This window comes from Pseudorasbora parva, chromosome 9, assembly GCF_024679245.1.
Source record: "Pseudorasbora parva isolate DD20220531a chromosome 9, ASM2467924v1, whole genome shotgun sequence".
Taxonomy (NCBI): Eukaryota; Metazoa; Chordata; class Actinopteri; order Cypriniformes; family Gobionidae; genus Pseudorasbora; species Pseudorasbora parva.
In genome coordinates, this window is record NC_090180.1 from 42698073 (window position 1) to 42714384 (window position 16312).

General features: G+C 37.3%; 2 long non-coding RNA genes across 2 annotated transcripts; both read left to right on the top strand.

Annotated features, from left to right (window-relative positions):
- The first annotated feature begins 2235 nt into the window (after positions 1 to 2235).
- LOC137089743 (uncharacterized) lies at positions 2236 to 15411 on the top strand. Its single transcript, XR_010907780.1, has 3 exons — positions 2236 to 2359; positions 14651 to 14968; positions 15249 to 15411. It is a non-coding gene; the product is annotated as an uncharacterized lncRNA (long non-coding RNA).
- LOC137089742 (uncharacterized) lies at positions 5664 to 6884 on the top strand. The gene is made up of 3 exons (XR_010907779.1): positions 5664 to 5707; positions 6310 to 6452; positions 6629 to 6884. It is a non-coding gene; the product is annotated as an uncharacterized lncRNA (long non-coding RNA).
- Positions 15412 to 16312: the final 901 nt, after the last annotated feature.

Genomic DNA, 16312 nt, shown 5'->3' on the forward strand with positions numbered 1-16312 from the left:
GAATAGCACGTGTGGCAAGCAGGACAAGTTCGAGGTACTGTGAGAGAAGTTTAAAAGTTGTTGTATTCCTCAACTAATGTTGATGTTGACATGTTGTGCTTTGGCCTGAAGCTCCGCCCTCCATATATATATATGGAATAGCATATATATATATATGGAATATATATATAGGACAATTTTAGCATACTGCAGCATAAGGGTTAAATCACATTTTAATGTAAAGCCAAGCAAAGCATAATTTTCATATTCAAATAGCTCATTTGAATTGAAGATCTTCTTGCATATTGTCACATTACTACACAGTTGATGGTCACTTGTTTTGTGTACTTAATGTTTTGTAGCCATCAGAGTTCTACTGCTGTTATCAAATTACATAAACATCCAATGTGAGACTTCATCTTGAAGACCTACAGTATTTACTCTTAATCAAATTCTTAAACAAATTCTGTAATTGTAATTGTCACAAGGGAGCCCCCCGGCCCTCCTCTGGGGGGAGGAAGTGGTGCTGCTGCCACTTCCTGTCGAGGATCCTCTATCTCTGGGTGGCCCGTCTCAGGGTCTCTTACGACAGCGCTTGCCACCTGGCTTGGCAGCGGCCTGAGCAGGCTGGGCGTCCTTCCCGCGGCCGGCTCCACGCCTACGCCTGGGTGGAGGCTGCTGCTGGGCTGCGGCGGGAGCAGGGGCGGCGGCGGGCGGGCGCCCTCGGTGACGGGCAGGCGCAGGTGCTGCCACTGGCGGCGAGATGGAGGCAGCAGCGGGCCGCCGGGGCAGGATGTGCCGGATGTCCTCCGTCTGCTTCTGGACGGCCGAGAACTGCTGGGCAAAGCTCTCGACCGCGTCGCCGAACAACCCCGCCGACGAAATAGGGGAGTCCAGGAACCGGGTCTTATCGGTCTCCCTCATATCGGCCAGGTTGAGCCAGAGATGCCGCTTCTGGACCACCAAGGTGGACATTGCCTGGCCAATAGTATGGGCGGCGGTTTTCGTCGCCCGTATGGTGAGGTCCGTTGCCAACCGGAGCTCTCGGAGGAGCTCTGGGCCAGGACTACCTTTGTGCATGTCCATGAGTGCCTGTGCTTGATGCACCTGAAGCAACGCAATGGCATGCAGGGTGGACGTGGCCTGGCCACAGGACCTGTAGGCCTTCTCGGTCAGGAAGAGACTCTACAGGCCCTGGATGGGAGCTTCGGGTCCCCGCGCCAGCTAAAGGCGGACGTGGGACACAGTTGCATCGTGACGGCCCGCTCCACTGGCGGGAGACCCTCATACCCCCTGGCCTGCCCGCCGTCAAGGGTAGTGAGGAGGGAGGAGCCACCAGGTCGCCCGCCGGCGCTAAACGGGGCTTTCCACAACCTAGTCAGCTTCTCATGCACCTCCCGGTAGAAAGGTACCCGGGCGGGACGCTGAGAACCAACGCGACCCACCCCGAAAAACCAACCGTCCAACCTAGAAGGTTCGGGACGTGGTGGAGGGTTCCACTCAAGCCCGACCTTTTCGGTGGCCCAGGAAAGCATAGCGGTCAACTCCGGGTCCGACTCGACCGTTGCCACTCTCCCAGAGGGAGACAGTACAGCCGAATCTTCATCCCCAGAGGACTGAAACTCCCCCTCCGATGCAGCAATCGACATCTGCTCCCAGAAGTGATCCCCAATTCGTAGGGAGGGTACTGAAAGGGAACAAAGTTATAAGTTGCTGATGGTAGTGAACAGATACAAGGATGTGAAAATAATCCATCTGAAACGGCTGAACACTAGGTGGAGACATCACCTCTGCTACTCAAGCCCGGCAACATATTGCATGGTTTATATTTCCTTTCCAATTTTAAACCAGTGGAAATGATCTCTGTCCCATTTTCATTACATTTTACATCACATTAATATTACCATGAAAATTAGATTTTAATATCAACATTAAAATCACAGTAGATCAAATGAAAAATAGGGGGGTTTCCCCTGCTTTCTACCATGCATAACTATGGAAACATTTTTAGTCATAAACTGTTAGTCACATGCTTACTTCTGTAAATCAATAAAAATGCCTGACTAATATATATATATATATATATATATATATATATATATATATATATATATATATATATATATATATATATATATATTTTTTTTTTTTTTTTTTAGAGTACTATGTAGGCTCTTTAGAGTACTGTATGTGTTGTAACTTTTGTTTAATGCTGATTTCAACCAAGTTTCAACTGATGTCATACATTTTCCCTTCCCCTTCCGTTGAGCTGTCTGGTGATAAATGTGAGTGTGAACCTGCTCGATGGATTTATTAACAATGGCATTAAAGCATCTGACCTTCGTTGTGATCTTTGTCAGTCCTCTGATCACCATCACAGGTACTAAGACCACTATTCAAAGTACATTCTTTCTGAAATAACAAAAAGATTTTTTCTGTTGTTTTTAATTATTAAACTACATGATTTGGTCCTGAAAATCTGAAAGCTAGATGTTACGTACCATTTCTCCATGCCTTTTACTAAACCAACTGCTTAAAAATAACTTTGTTTAAGTGTCATTGGACCACAATAATCATAAAATAATTGATTGTCTGAACAACAAAAAATAAACAAATATTAAATACATAAATATTCAAACAGGTCATGATTCTCAAACTATTCAAAAAATATATAGCTTGAATTTAAAGTAAGATTTAAGGTAGTTTGTATTAACTTGTTTTCGTTATTAGGGTCTAACGACTGAAAGTGTTCTTCTACCGCTCTTGAGCACAAAAAAAAAAAAAACCCTGCAGGACAGTTGTGAAATTTGGCACACAGAAAGGGGAAATTTGACTCATGTTTATGTTAATAATTTTTTAACCGTAAGGAGAAGAGGTTCAGCGAGACATGGGCTGCTGACAGCAGGAAGTTGCTGCCTACTAGCAGAAGCAAGGCAAATAATAACGAGAGTGATCCTATGAACAACAGTCTAATCATTCGAATTAAATTGTAAATTATTACATTAAATCTTACTATAATAGGTAGGCTAGCCTTAATACGTTTTATATACAAAAAATATGTATACCGTATGCGTATTTTATAGGTTATATATAGTGTCAGACAAACATTTCAAGTTCAGTTTCACACTGTAGTGTTAATTCAGAAATGCTGAGCTATTCACAAAATGTAAACAATAATTTATTCAAATGTATGCAATGTTTTTTTTTTATTGAGAGTGAATTTAGTGGGACATAAAAATCACTCCTCCAGCAACTGGCACCAATCACTGCAAAAACCTGGGGTGTATTCCAGAAAGCAAGGTTAGCTTACCATCACATATACCTTGAACTCTCGGTTGATTAACCCAAACCTTGCGTACTCAAAGAATGCTGGTTCCAAAAACTTGTCCGTGAATAAGTTCAGACAACTCAGGCCCTGTCCCAAATGGCATCCTAAACCCTCACGGTCTTCCTCTGAGTCCGCACTTTCACAATGTAATGCCACTTTGACTGCCATGTGGAAGTCCTCTGTGTAGCTCGCAAACTTGCGGGCTCAGCTGATGTGTGCATCGAGGGCGCATAGCAGCCGTAAAGGGGGCACTCACGAGCACCCTTCTTTAAGTTTAAATAAATGACGAATGGGACACCCTACGGTCTTGTGGACTTAACGGACACGCGCACGCAATGGCCATTGTAAGTCCACAAGACCGAAAGTGGGGTCATTTGGGACAGGGTCTCAGAGTATGAACACAAAAAGACATTCTCAACAGAGCAACGAATCAATAATTCACTATCGAAACAGACTCTATATAACTCTTACATAACCTACTTGGTGCACATCACCACCTATTTGGTGGCTGTGTAATAATTTTTCAATCTTTTTTTGTTTAAATAAGTAATCTTTGCAGAACCATGTGTGAGATGACAATAAAATAAATAATAAATATATTTGAATTGAATAAATATTTAAACATTATAACAGTGCTTTAGAATTATATATAATATTGTATTAATATTATATAAATCTAACTATATAACAAATTTGGTTATATTATTTATAAAACATCTGTATAGGTTCTACCACTTAAGCAAACTAACCCTGGCTCTGAAGCAGGTTATGTTCAGAGAGTGAGTTGCTATGGGACAGAAAGTTGAGGTTTTCTGCTTACTTGCGCTTAATATAAACAGTTATGTCACATGTTATGTCTGCTTTGAGTGGTAGGGGTAAGGGGACAGGCCATATCGCCCTTCAAACTGAGATTTTTCAGGACCACACTTGCCCCTTCATACCCCTTCACCGAACAAAGGGGTATGATGAATTTCCCTGTACACACAGACTACTGCGCTTCTAGAATATATGTAGTGATGTTGCAACTCAGAATTGATCACTTTCTATGCAACTTGCTAAACACACTGTTTGAGTGATGTGAACAAAAACAACACAGTCTCACCCCTACTCGTCAAATGTTGCCGAACGGTCAAGGGACCCTGACGTCAGCTGTTGACGCACAGGGTACCCCTAAATCGCCATTTTTCGACGTACTGGGTAATCCACTGATTTCAATGAGAAACCTAGGACGTCATAAACAGACGTGTTGGGCAAGTGAATGTTATCGTCATTATGGAATTTATTGGGTTATAATTGTTCCATTATGACATGTTGGAGTGTGATTCTCAATTTAATCAGCCAGCACAATTGTATTTACATTTATTTACGCTATGATACACGTTTGAAACAGCAGTCAAACCCCACCCAGCCCTAAACCTACCCATTTGCGTATTATATGATATAAAACACAGACTGTAACAGACAACAGGCACACTTTATTGAAAAATTCCAACTATTCCGAGGCCAAACGATTGAATTGTGAGAAGAAAAGACCCAAAAGCAATCACCGCGTCTCTATCCGCGCCGCGCACCGCGCGCCGCGCCCCGGCGTCACACTGAAGACGCCACAGGTAGACCCCTCGGCGTCACGCGATGGACGAACTGGGAACCCAATTGCTTTCAGTGGGAAACCTTTGGCGTCAACATTAGACGGCAATTCTATCGGTATGAAATCGCGCTGAAGAAGTCTCATTCAGAACACTTCGCGATGTTTGGCATCAGATCACGTGTGCCACATGTTGGTGAGTAGTCATACATATTATGTCCTAATATTTGATATAAAGTATTTTCTGCTTGTCGTTATCGATCATGTTCAGTCACTGCATTGTATCTGTCATCATCTCCACTGAGGCTTTGCATTTCTTTGCTTTCTAAATAAACACACCTTGCTAATAGGGTGATTAAACACTGTCACGTGACGTGCTATAGACCTTTAAACAGTTGTTAATATTTAATAATAATTACTAGTGTAGTTCCAACGTGGCATTTGTAGTAGAAGCACAATAAAAAAAAAAAAAAAAAAAAACTTGCCATGCGTTTACCACAGTATTGGTAGTTTTAATGTGATATTTGTTGTAAATAAACAGTAGCCACAACAATTGGTAGTTTTAATGTGATATTTGTTGTAAATAAACAGTAGCCACAACAATTGGTAGTTTTAATGTGATATGTGTTGTAAATAAACAGTAGCCACAACAATTACCATGCTTTAAATGCATTTTAATGTAAAATCCAAATAATGTTATTTAAATAGTATACTTTATAATGCTATATATTATATATTATGACTTTTTTCTCTCTTTCTTTTTGTGGAGAAGTAACAGAGAAAACCGAAAGCTGCAACAGCAAATATTTGTAATGGTATGTATGTGTTGGTTTGAACCCTTTATCAAACATTTTATTAAGCATTTGTTGTTACTTATTCTTACAAATCCCATAGCTCAATCAGTAAGAACATATTCCCAAAGTCTTAATAATTCACAAGATTTAACAAGTTGTCAAATTCGTATGATTCTCGTACATATAGCTCTGGAAAAAGACCACTTAACATGGATTTCTAAATGTTAAGTGGTCTCTTAATTTTTTTTTCCAGAGCTGTATTTGTATATGAAGAGTTCAGATGCAAAAGCCTCAAAAAGCCACTTCGGTAACATGACATTAGATATTCAATTATTTTTTCTTAATCAGATCAGTTGCACTGTTTATAACGTCCCGTTTGCATGTAAATAATTTATGTGATCACAAAATCAAGTGAGTTATCTACATTTTCAAACAAATTCTTATGATCTAGCTTGCTATTACATACTTTTAACAATGGGAATGCACACATATCTGTGAACTTATTACATAAATGTATTTAACATTTAATTATGCATTGTTTTTTTACAGCAAGAAACAGTTATGTATGAACTCACAACTTGCATGCAATGTAATACAATTTCCTCTTTCTTTCTGTCTTGCAGGATTACTTGCAGATTACTTTTATTTATTTATTTTTGTTTAAAAGATCTCTACAATATCAAACTCAACAGCTCTTTTAAGAGTCAACCCTCACAAGAGCTTCTAGTGATTCTCAGCGAGTCTTGCCGTAATCAGCCCTTCACAGGTAAAGTTGAATATTATCAGTATCAGTATATATACTAAAGTATATACAGTTTTTAGTATATATACTCATCAAATGCTCACCTTATGGTAAATTAACTTTATTGTAACTGTCTTAATTTATATGTTTTAAAAACAATAGTATTTGCACAGAGTAAGTGAGACTTTCTTGTTTTACAGAAGAGAAGAAAGACCAGACCTTATATCGAAGCTAAGAAAACAAGTCCTTTGTTTAGGGTGAGGAAGGAAGATGGACATCTTGTGCCCGAAGAAGACAGAAAAATGTGCAAGTCTATTGGTATGTCTTGTATTGAAGCAATGCTGTAATATGTAGTACAACATTTGATGTTGATCTCTCAAAGGACTATTCATTTCAACAGTGATCATTCTTTCTACTCTGATAAAATACGTACCATTATTCATGTCTAAATCTTTTAATAACTCTTAAAATAAGCAAATGAGGTTCTGTATCTTGGATTTATTTAAAATGGTAAATATTTGTTTTCCCTTTTTGATACAATTATTATTACACTTTTGGCCTTCAGTTCTTAAAAACTACTCCGTCTGTTTGTCTTAGATAAAAGCAGACAAGTGTGGGAAAAAGCATTTAGTTGTTATAACTCCATGTATTTCTCCATTGTTTTGTAGACCATGGATGGTTCTGGGTAGCTTTAGAAGATAATGAGTTGGGACATATTAGGAATCAAATAGTAAATGTTCTTTGAATTATGTGAAATATCTGGTTAGTTCTTTCTAAAAGATCTACTGTTTAAAAGGTTGCTGTTGATATGGGTAAATTAGTTTTTGTTCAGTACTTGGCTAATATTATGGGCTGCAATATTATACATAATGCTTCAATGTGTATATTATTTTATGTACTGACTGCTGCTTTGTAAATTTAAATCAGGAATTGGCATTTCTGCCCATTTTGAGGTGGAGAGTTTACTGAAGAACATAGGTTAACCCGACTGTACATTAAACTTAATCTGAATTGTGTTTGTTGTTTTACTTTAAGACCAGGACTGGAGAACGCCGGATTATACGACTTCTTCCTCTGGTTGAGAAAAGGCTACACAACATCAGTGATCACATCATCTGTACATTGATTATACTGTAGGGTACAAGTGGGCGAACTGTTTAGAAGAAGAAGAACATGAACATGATAGAGGGAAGAGACAGAAACCAGTCTAGTTGTAATAATGAATCATTATTTTCCAATACTATATCAAATCTGTTTTCTGTATCATAGTTGACTGGATGGGATTATGTGGCACTCATTTGTGTGGCTTCAGCAGCTGTGAATGGATTAATATGATGTTAATGTGTTTTTTAAAACCCATTTTTATTTATCTTGAATCTTATTTGACTTTATTCTACTTTATCAACTGTATACTGTATCCTCCAATAAAGTGTTGAGTGATGAAGTATGATGAGTATTGTGTATGGTGTTTGGTACAGTAAATACACATTCAACAAGTTTATTTAGGTTATCTAATTAATTACCAAGAATATTTTACTTGAGAAGTAAACATTTTTTATCTGGTTATATTATATTTGGTACAATTCTCCAAAAAGTTGTATATACTTGCATGCTGTGACAAGTATGTCAGTTTTCAGTGAAATAAAGGGAAGGATTACAAACACTTCAAGCTTAACTGAAGATGATCCATGTTGATCATTCTGGTACATCTACTACTGCAATACAAATTAAAGCATGCACATTTTTGATGCCAGGTACGTGAAGAGGGTGTAGATGAAATTGTGATAATGTCTCATGTTATTATTACTTAATGGTGCATGGTCCTATATTTATTAGTAATAATGAAGTGTAAATAATATAAATAGTTTTTGTTTACTCTGGAAAGTGGATAATGGCAAGTTGTTGCAGGTTCATCCATTATATTTATTAGTGTTTATCCATAAAAGAAAATAAAACGTAATAATTATTATTTTACAACATTTCTTTCAAATATTTCTGTATTTCATCAGATGGTCTTACAATATCAAAACCTAATACAAGCATGACGTTAGAATAGAAAAGACAAAATACTCTGATATTTAAATGTGACTCAAAGTTTGTTGTCCGTGATGAGGAGAATAGATCTGTGTATGTTGTACTGCCCTTACACCTCCAGGGACCCAGAAGTGGCCCCTGGAAGAGCAAAAAAAAAAGCATGTTTCAAATGGCTTTAACTCAAAGTCTGGTTAGCGTATCACAGAGAAAATTGGCAGGACAACTGCATATGCAATGTTTACTAAATAATGTTGGCCACAGTTTTCAGACATATATGGAAAGCTGCCATAAAGGTTTTTTTAAAAGTGCTCACAGTAAAATATACAATTTCAGCTCGGCCCTCATATATGTCATAAAGGTTTGCACAATGAACATATTTTAATATCCAGTTGTCCATTAAATATGTTATTTACTTAACATTTATTGTTTCATTATGAAACCTTTTAAACTACATTACCCATATATCTGTCATTGTATCAATGCAATGGGAAACATGGCGCTGTAGTTCATAGAAGTGTGCAGAAATGCTTAGGGTTAGGGTTGGGTTCTCAGTAAAGGAGTCATTTCTCACAACATAGCGACACTTTATAGTTAGCTTAACGTATTACTGACATAATAACACCAAAACATACTTTGTAACATGAAACGCCGTTTTATATGGGTTAAAACAGATAGTCCAATCACAGCGCGTTCTGCGATAAAGTCACAGCCAATGACAACCCAGCTGAACAGAGGCGTCACACTTACTTGTCCATTTATGGTAAATTATATCACATCTCATCCGGTTCAACTGAAGGGGTAGATTCCTTAAAGATTTAATATTTAGGCTGCTAAATATTTATTTATTCTAATTAAATAATAAAACTCACATTTTAAAACGAAAGTCTTCTTTGTGTGGTTAAACTGATGCATAATACATATATTTGAAAGAGAATCCTTTTTCTATGCAATGGTCTACAAGCATAAAGTTCTTTAAGCCATCCTTTATAATCTGAACTCTTGGAGTTAAAACAAATATAACAAAAGCACAATGAATGCACACAATTTTGTAAGCATATTCCAATATTTAATGTCAAACAGTTTAAATACAAATGTAGTACCCATATATATATATATATATATATATATATATATATATATATATATATATATATATATATATATATATTATGTTTATAGGCAAAAAAAGAACATTTTACATTCTAAACTTTAATACTATATATTTGCGATTATTGTTCACTTTTATTGTAACTAAATTAAATGCCAATTAAAATAGTTGATGATTATTGTAAATGTTAACCATTTTAAGTAAGAAAATACTTCTATAAAGTACATTCATGTTACAGTTACATTAACAAGGTAGTGATATAATGAAATAATGATAGAGGTAGTTATGGTAGACATGTACTTTAGTGACCATTGTAATAAAAGTTTTAATGAATAATTATTGATTTCAAAAGGTATTAACTCTCACTATCTTCATTTGTTCAAACAAACAACAAATGCAGAAATATACATTGGACTATAGCATCATGAAGTCAATGCATGACTAGAACCAGTGGATGGCAATAGATATGTCCTTCACTAAAACTCCTGATGATAAAGGCATAGGCAGACATCAAGAACAGTTTATGAATATTGGTTCTGCATATATCAAAGAGATCATAAGACTCCACGTGAAGACTTTGAGACACTGTGACAGAGCAAAGGGTGCACTTCACTGGACATGTCCTATGCATGCCCAAACAACAACACCCAAAAACACGTATGAAGTGGACACCACCAGGAGGACGCACGAGACAGGGAAAACCAAGGAAGATATGAGACAGATGTTTCACGAAGACCTCAATGCCGGTGTTCCATGAGAAGATGTGAAAACGTGGCCACAGATCGAATATGTTGGAGGACACATGTTGCCCAATGTGCCCAGGACAGGACATGATGATGATGATGTCAGTTTATACATAACTGTAGGATTTATTTCTGTAAAAAAACGATGCATAATTAAATGTTAAATACATTTATGTAATAAGTTCACAGATATGTGTGCATTCCCATTATTAAAAGTATATAATAGCAAGCTATATCATATGAATTTGTTTGAAAATGTAGATAACTCACTTGATTTTGTGATCACATAAATTATTTACATGCAAACGGGACGTTATAAACAGTGCAACTGATCTGATTAAGAAAAAATAATTGAATATCTGATGTCATGTGACCGAAGTGGCTTTTTGAGGCTTTTGCATCTGAACTCTTCATATACAAATACAGCTCTGGAAAAAAAAATTAAGAGACCACTTAACATTTAGAAATCCATGTTAAGTGGTCTTTTTCCAGAGCTATATGTACGAGAATCATACGAATTTGACAACTTGTTAAATCTTGTGAATTATTAAGACTTTGGGAATATGTTCTTACTGATTGAGCTATGGGATTTGTAAGAATAAGTAACAACAAATGCTTAATAAAATGTTTGATAAAGGGTTCAAACCAACACATACATACCATTACAAATATTTGCTGTTGCAGCTTTCGGTTTTCTCTGTTACTTCTCCACAAAAAGAAAGAGAGAAAAAAGTCATAATATATAATATATAGCATTATAAAGTATACTATTTAAATAACATTATTTGGATTTTACATTAAAATGCATTTAAAGCATGGTAATTGTTGTGGCTACTGTTTATTTACAACACATATCACATTAAAACTACCAATTGTTGTGGCTACTGTTTATTTACAACAAATATCACATTAATACTACCAATTGTTGTGGCTACTGTTTATTTACAACAAATATCACATTAAAACTACCAATTGTTGTGGTTATTGTTTATTTACAACAAATATCACATTAATACTACCAATTGTTGTGGTTATTGTTTATTTACAACAAATATCACATTAAAACTACCAATACCGTGGTAAACGCATGGCAAGTGTTGTTTTTTTATTTTTATTGTGCTTCTACTACAAATGCCACGTTGGAACTATACTAGTAATTATTATTAAATATTAACAACTGTTTAAAGGTCTATAGCACGTCACGTGACAGTGTTAAATTACCCTATTAGCAAGGTGTGTTTATTTAGAAAGCAAAGAAATGCAAAGCCTCAGTGGAGATGATGACAGATACAATGCAGTGACTGAACATGATCGATAACGACAAGCAGAAAATACTTTATATCAAATATTAGGACATAATATGTATGACTACTCACCAACATGTGGCACACGTGATCTGATGCCAAACATCGCGAAGTGTTCTGAATGAGACTTCTTCAGCGCGATTTCATACCGATAGAATTGCCGTCTAATGTTGACGCCAAAGGTTTCCCACTGAAAGCAATTGGGTTCCCAGTTCGTCCATCGCGTGACGCCGAGGGGTCTACCTGTGGCGTCTTCAGTGTGACGCCGGGGCGCGCGCGGCGCGCGGCGCGGATAGAGACGGTGATTGCTTTTGGGTCTTTTCTTCTCACAATTCAATCGTTTGGCCTCGGAATAGTTGGAATTTTTCAATAAAGTGTGCCTGTTGTCTGTTACAGTCTGTGTTTTATATCATATAATACGCAAATGGGTAGGTTTAGGGCTGGGTGGGGTTTGACTGCTGTTTCAAACGTGTATCATAGCGTAAATAAATGTAAATACAATTGTGCTGGCTGATTAAATTGAGAATCACACTCCAACATGTCATAATGGAACAATTATAACCCAATAAATTCCATCATGACGATAACATTCACATGCCCAACACGTCTGTTTATGACGTCCTAGGTTTCTCATTGAAATCAGTGGATTACCCAGTACGTCGAAAAATGGCGATTTAGGGGTACCCTGTGCGTCAACAGCTGACGTCAGGGTCCCTTGACCGTTCGGCAACATTTGACGAGTAGGGGTGAGACTGTGTTGACAAAAACTAATAACAGTTAAAAAAATAACTGTATAAAAATAAAAATAACCTTCATAACACAGTCGCTATTTACATCACCTGTATCATCTTTAAACTGCCTTCTGCTCTGCGGCCCCCAGTCTGTGGAATGCTCTCCCTGAACACTTGCGGACTCCACAGACTGTAGATGCTTTTAAGCGTGGTCTTAAAACCCACCTTTTTAGCAGAGCTTTTGATTGATTTGTTAATTCTTATTTTTCAGTTTTATTTATTTTATTTTATTTACTCATTTATTTATTGTTGTTGATGATTTTTTAAAATTCTGTAGCACTTTGAGATTTTGTTTAATATAAAGTGCATTACAAATTAAATGTATTATTATTATTATTATTATATTAAACTCGCATTACCAAGGCAACACCTAACTAGTTTATATTACATTGCAAGCTCTGTTATCGCTGCTCCACAGACAGTAGAAAACAAAACCATATCTGTAGTCTACCGGCCAGTGGATCAGCACGGAATAGAATGATTAATAAACAAAATTAACAGTTGGCCCAAAGGAAAAGCAGCTCCACCAGTCTTGTATGTTCTGTATAATTTTGTCTTGGGACACTTGATAGCGTGTACATTTTTGAATTGAAAACAAGCGCCGTTTTATTAAGTCCAAATACAGTGCAAACTGCGCTACTTTGGGAGTGAGTAATTTGTTAAATGTGCTCTTTTCTGTTAGATATAGCCCACAAATACTGGTTAAATGTTACAGGACACTAATAAAAGTCCAACGGCGTATGATGATGGTTAATGGTGTAGTAATGATGTTCCATTTCTTAGGACAATGTTTTTAGCCTTAAGCCTTGCCGCTCTGTTTCAAGGGGTAAGGGGAACAGGGGAAGGAAAAGGCGAAGGGGTATAAAATAGAATTGGGATTGGGCCTAAGTAACCCTAAAGACATTAATCAGCTGGTTCAGGTGTGTTTAATCAGGGCTGGAGCTGAAATCTGCAGGAATGTGACCGAAGCTGCACATCCCTGCTCCAAGAACTGAAATGGATGGGTCATAAAAGAGAGACATTCAAAATGTGTACTGTTTACACAGAATGGGCCTCATTTATCAAAAGTGCGTACACCAATTTTCCAGCATACCCCTTGCGTACACCCAAAACCACGGTGACTTTGAGATTTATCAATATGGACGTTGGGGTGCGGCACGCTCAAATTTGATTTATTTACGTAATTTGGGTCCATATTTTGTTTTTGTGGGCAGCTTTAATCCCACTCTTTAAACTCCCACCCCCCCCCCCCCCCCCCCAAAAAAAAAAATGTTGTGTTTGGTGATGGTCTCGATCTCCACGTCGGAGAAGTTTCGCTTCTTTGCCGTCTTCCGTGTGTCCATGGCAACAATGTGGCATACAAAACTAACAAATATTACTGACATTGTCATTAAACACTACTTTTTAAACATCACGACTTCCCAAACTTCAGTAACTTCCCTTAATACAGAATGCACATGGTTCTATTGGTGCAGTTAGTACTTGAGAAATACATTTAATCTGTTTTCTAACCAGCAAGATACTGTAGATACAGTATTTCTTCATGATTTGTTTATTTAGAAACAAAGTTTAGCAACCTAGTTTTCTCAGGAGGTCTCACATCCAGGTGCTGATCAGGCTCATCCCTGCTTAGCCTTAGTGGGCAACCAGAATTCGGTATTTAGATCTCTTTAGATTCGGTGCAGCATGCCAAGTCAAATGATACCAATTTTCATGTATCGGCCATTTTGGGCGTCAGCCATTTTGAATTTTGACGTAAAAATGCTTTATTTTACGAATGCATCCTTGCGAAACTTCGTAAGTTTCATTGGCACCTTGCCCAGAAAGTACTGAAAAGTTGAGACAGCGCCACCTTTTGGACTGAAGAAATGCTGATAGCTTGTGAATAATTTAAACTATTGTCATGAGACTGGTCTTAATAGATTCCTTGGGTCATGCCAAGAGCTTGAATACCAATTTTCCCATAGTCTGCCTAACGTTTGGAAGTGGGCAAACCAGACTAAGGATATAAAACGTGGGCAACCAGTCTTTGGCTACATGGTGATATGGCTGTGGCAGTGCTTACTGATACAGAATAACTCCCTTTGGGGGGACTGTGCTTTGTAACTTTATCAACTTTTTCACAGTCAAACAGCAACAATACAAACTAAAACAAACAAATAATCATAATAAAAAAAGCATAATAGGTCATCTTTAAATTAAAAAATGCTGTACGTTGTCATAATTTTTTTTCTCCCCACAGTATCCAGTGACATAATCCAACCATCAGCCAAAACTGTGCAGAAAGGACATTCTGTTCAGCTGCCTGTACAAAAACATGTCAATGGGACTGCATTTGATCATTTGGAATGGCTTAAGGATAATGAAAATATTGTAGTCGTATACGATTTAAGAGCAAATTCAGTACAAATTCACCCTCTCTTCAAGGAGAGAGTAGATTTCAATACTGGAAGCTACTCTCTAACTCTGAAGAACCCACAGGAGGAAGACAGTGGACTCTACACAGCAAGAACAAGTGGAGATGAAGATATTATTATTGGCCAATACAATGTAACTGTTGGTAAGTAATTTGGTAGTGTGTCACATTTAGAATTTACAATTCAGAGGCTTACAATATACTCAACCATCATAAGCAAGTATTATGAGTAGCATTTCAACTCAAAGTTGAGTACATTTTTGTAGCGTTCAGATTAGTATATTCTCAACTGAAATGTAAGTCAGGGCTATATTCAGAATTGTTTGTTGCAGCTGAAATCTCAGCTTTTTGTAAACAAATGAATTACCTTCATCAATATGATATGAAATGACATATTCTTACATTTCTTACCATTTCTTTTTAGATACAAGCAGTAATGGATCAACCACAGGATCTGTTTCTCTTACTTGGGTCATGTTCCTTTTTCTTTTGGGTGTAATGATGATTTGAGCCAGACAAACAGTATCTCTATCTTAAAAGTAATTATTAAAGGCACAGTATGTAAGATCTTTGGAATAAAATATAAAAAACACTAAAACAATGCTATACATTTTGTTGACTTTTTATCCCAAATGTGTCCAGCAATGTTTAATTCCAGATAAATCAGCAATTTTAACTAGTGTAAAAGCTTGTGTCATTGCATCATCTGTCAATGACGTCATAGCCACCTTACCCTCAATTTCCGATTTTATTAGAGTGAACGACTGGGTTACACTTCACAATAAGGTTGTATTAGTTAACATTAGTTAATGCATTAGTAAACATAAAATAATCATGAACAACACCTTTAGTTTAAACACCATTAGTTTAAAGTTAATTAAAGCAGCACTTGGTAACTTTTGCTCTCGGGGTCACCCTACAGTTGGGAAAAAATATTGTCCTCTACTACTGTCATAAACTTTGTCGTCCTACATCAGGGTATGCACGAGTACATTTGTTGACATGACAACTACGATAGCCCTGAATTAGTGATGCGTGGGTCGTCTCATAAACCGCGGACCCCGTATGTCTATTAATGGTCGCGGGTGCGGGGCGGGTTGTAAAAATATATGCAGTGGTGAGGTGCGGGGCGGGCCAAACAACTTCATAAAAGCAGGACCTGCGGGTTGGAAAAAAGCCGAACCGCGCATAACTAACAGTTACCCTGAACACTACAGGAGGCATTCACATGCAGTTGTTCTGCTTACGTCGCGAGTGAAGTGTCCTCATCCCAGGTACAGTGGCATATGTTTCAGCATGTCATATGAATATAATATCATGGGTTTTATTTTTTTCAAACGCCAAATGATTGCAATGCTCTTGTTTACAAGCCAGCATCATTATAGTAGCCTAGTCCAGTGGTTCCCAAACCTGTCCTGGAGGACCACTAGCCCTGCACATTTTGTTTGTATCCCTCATCTGACACACCTGATTCAACTTATGAGCTCA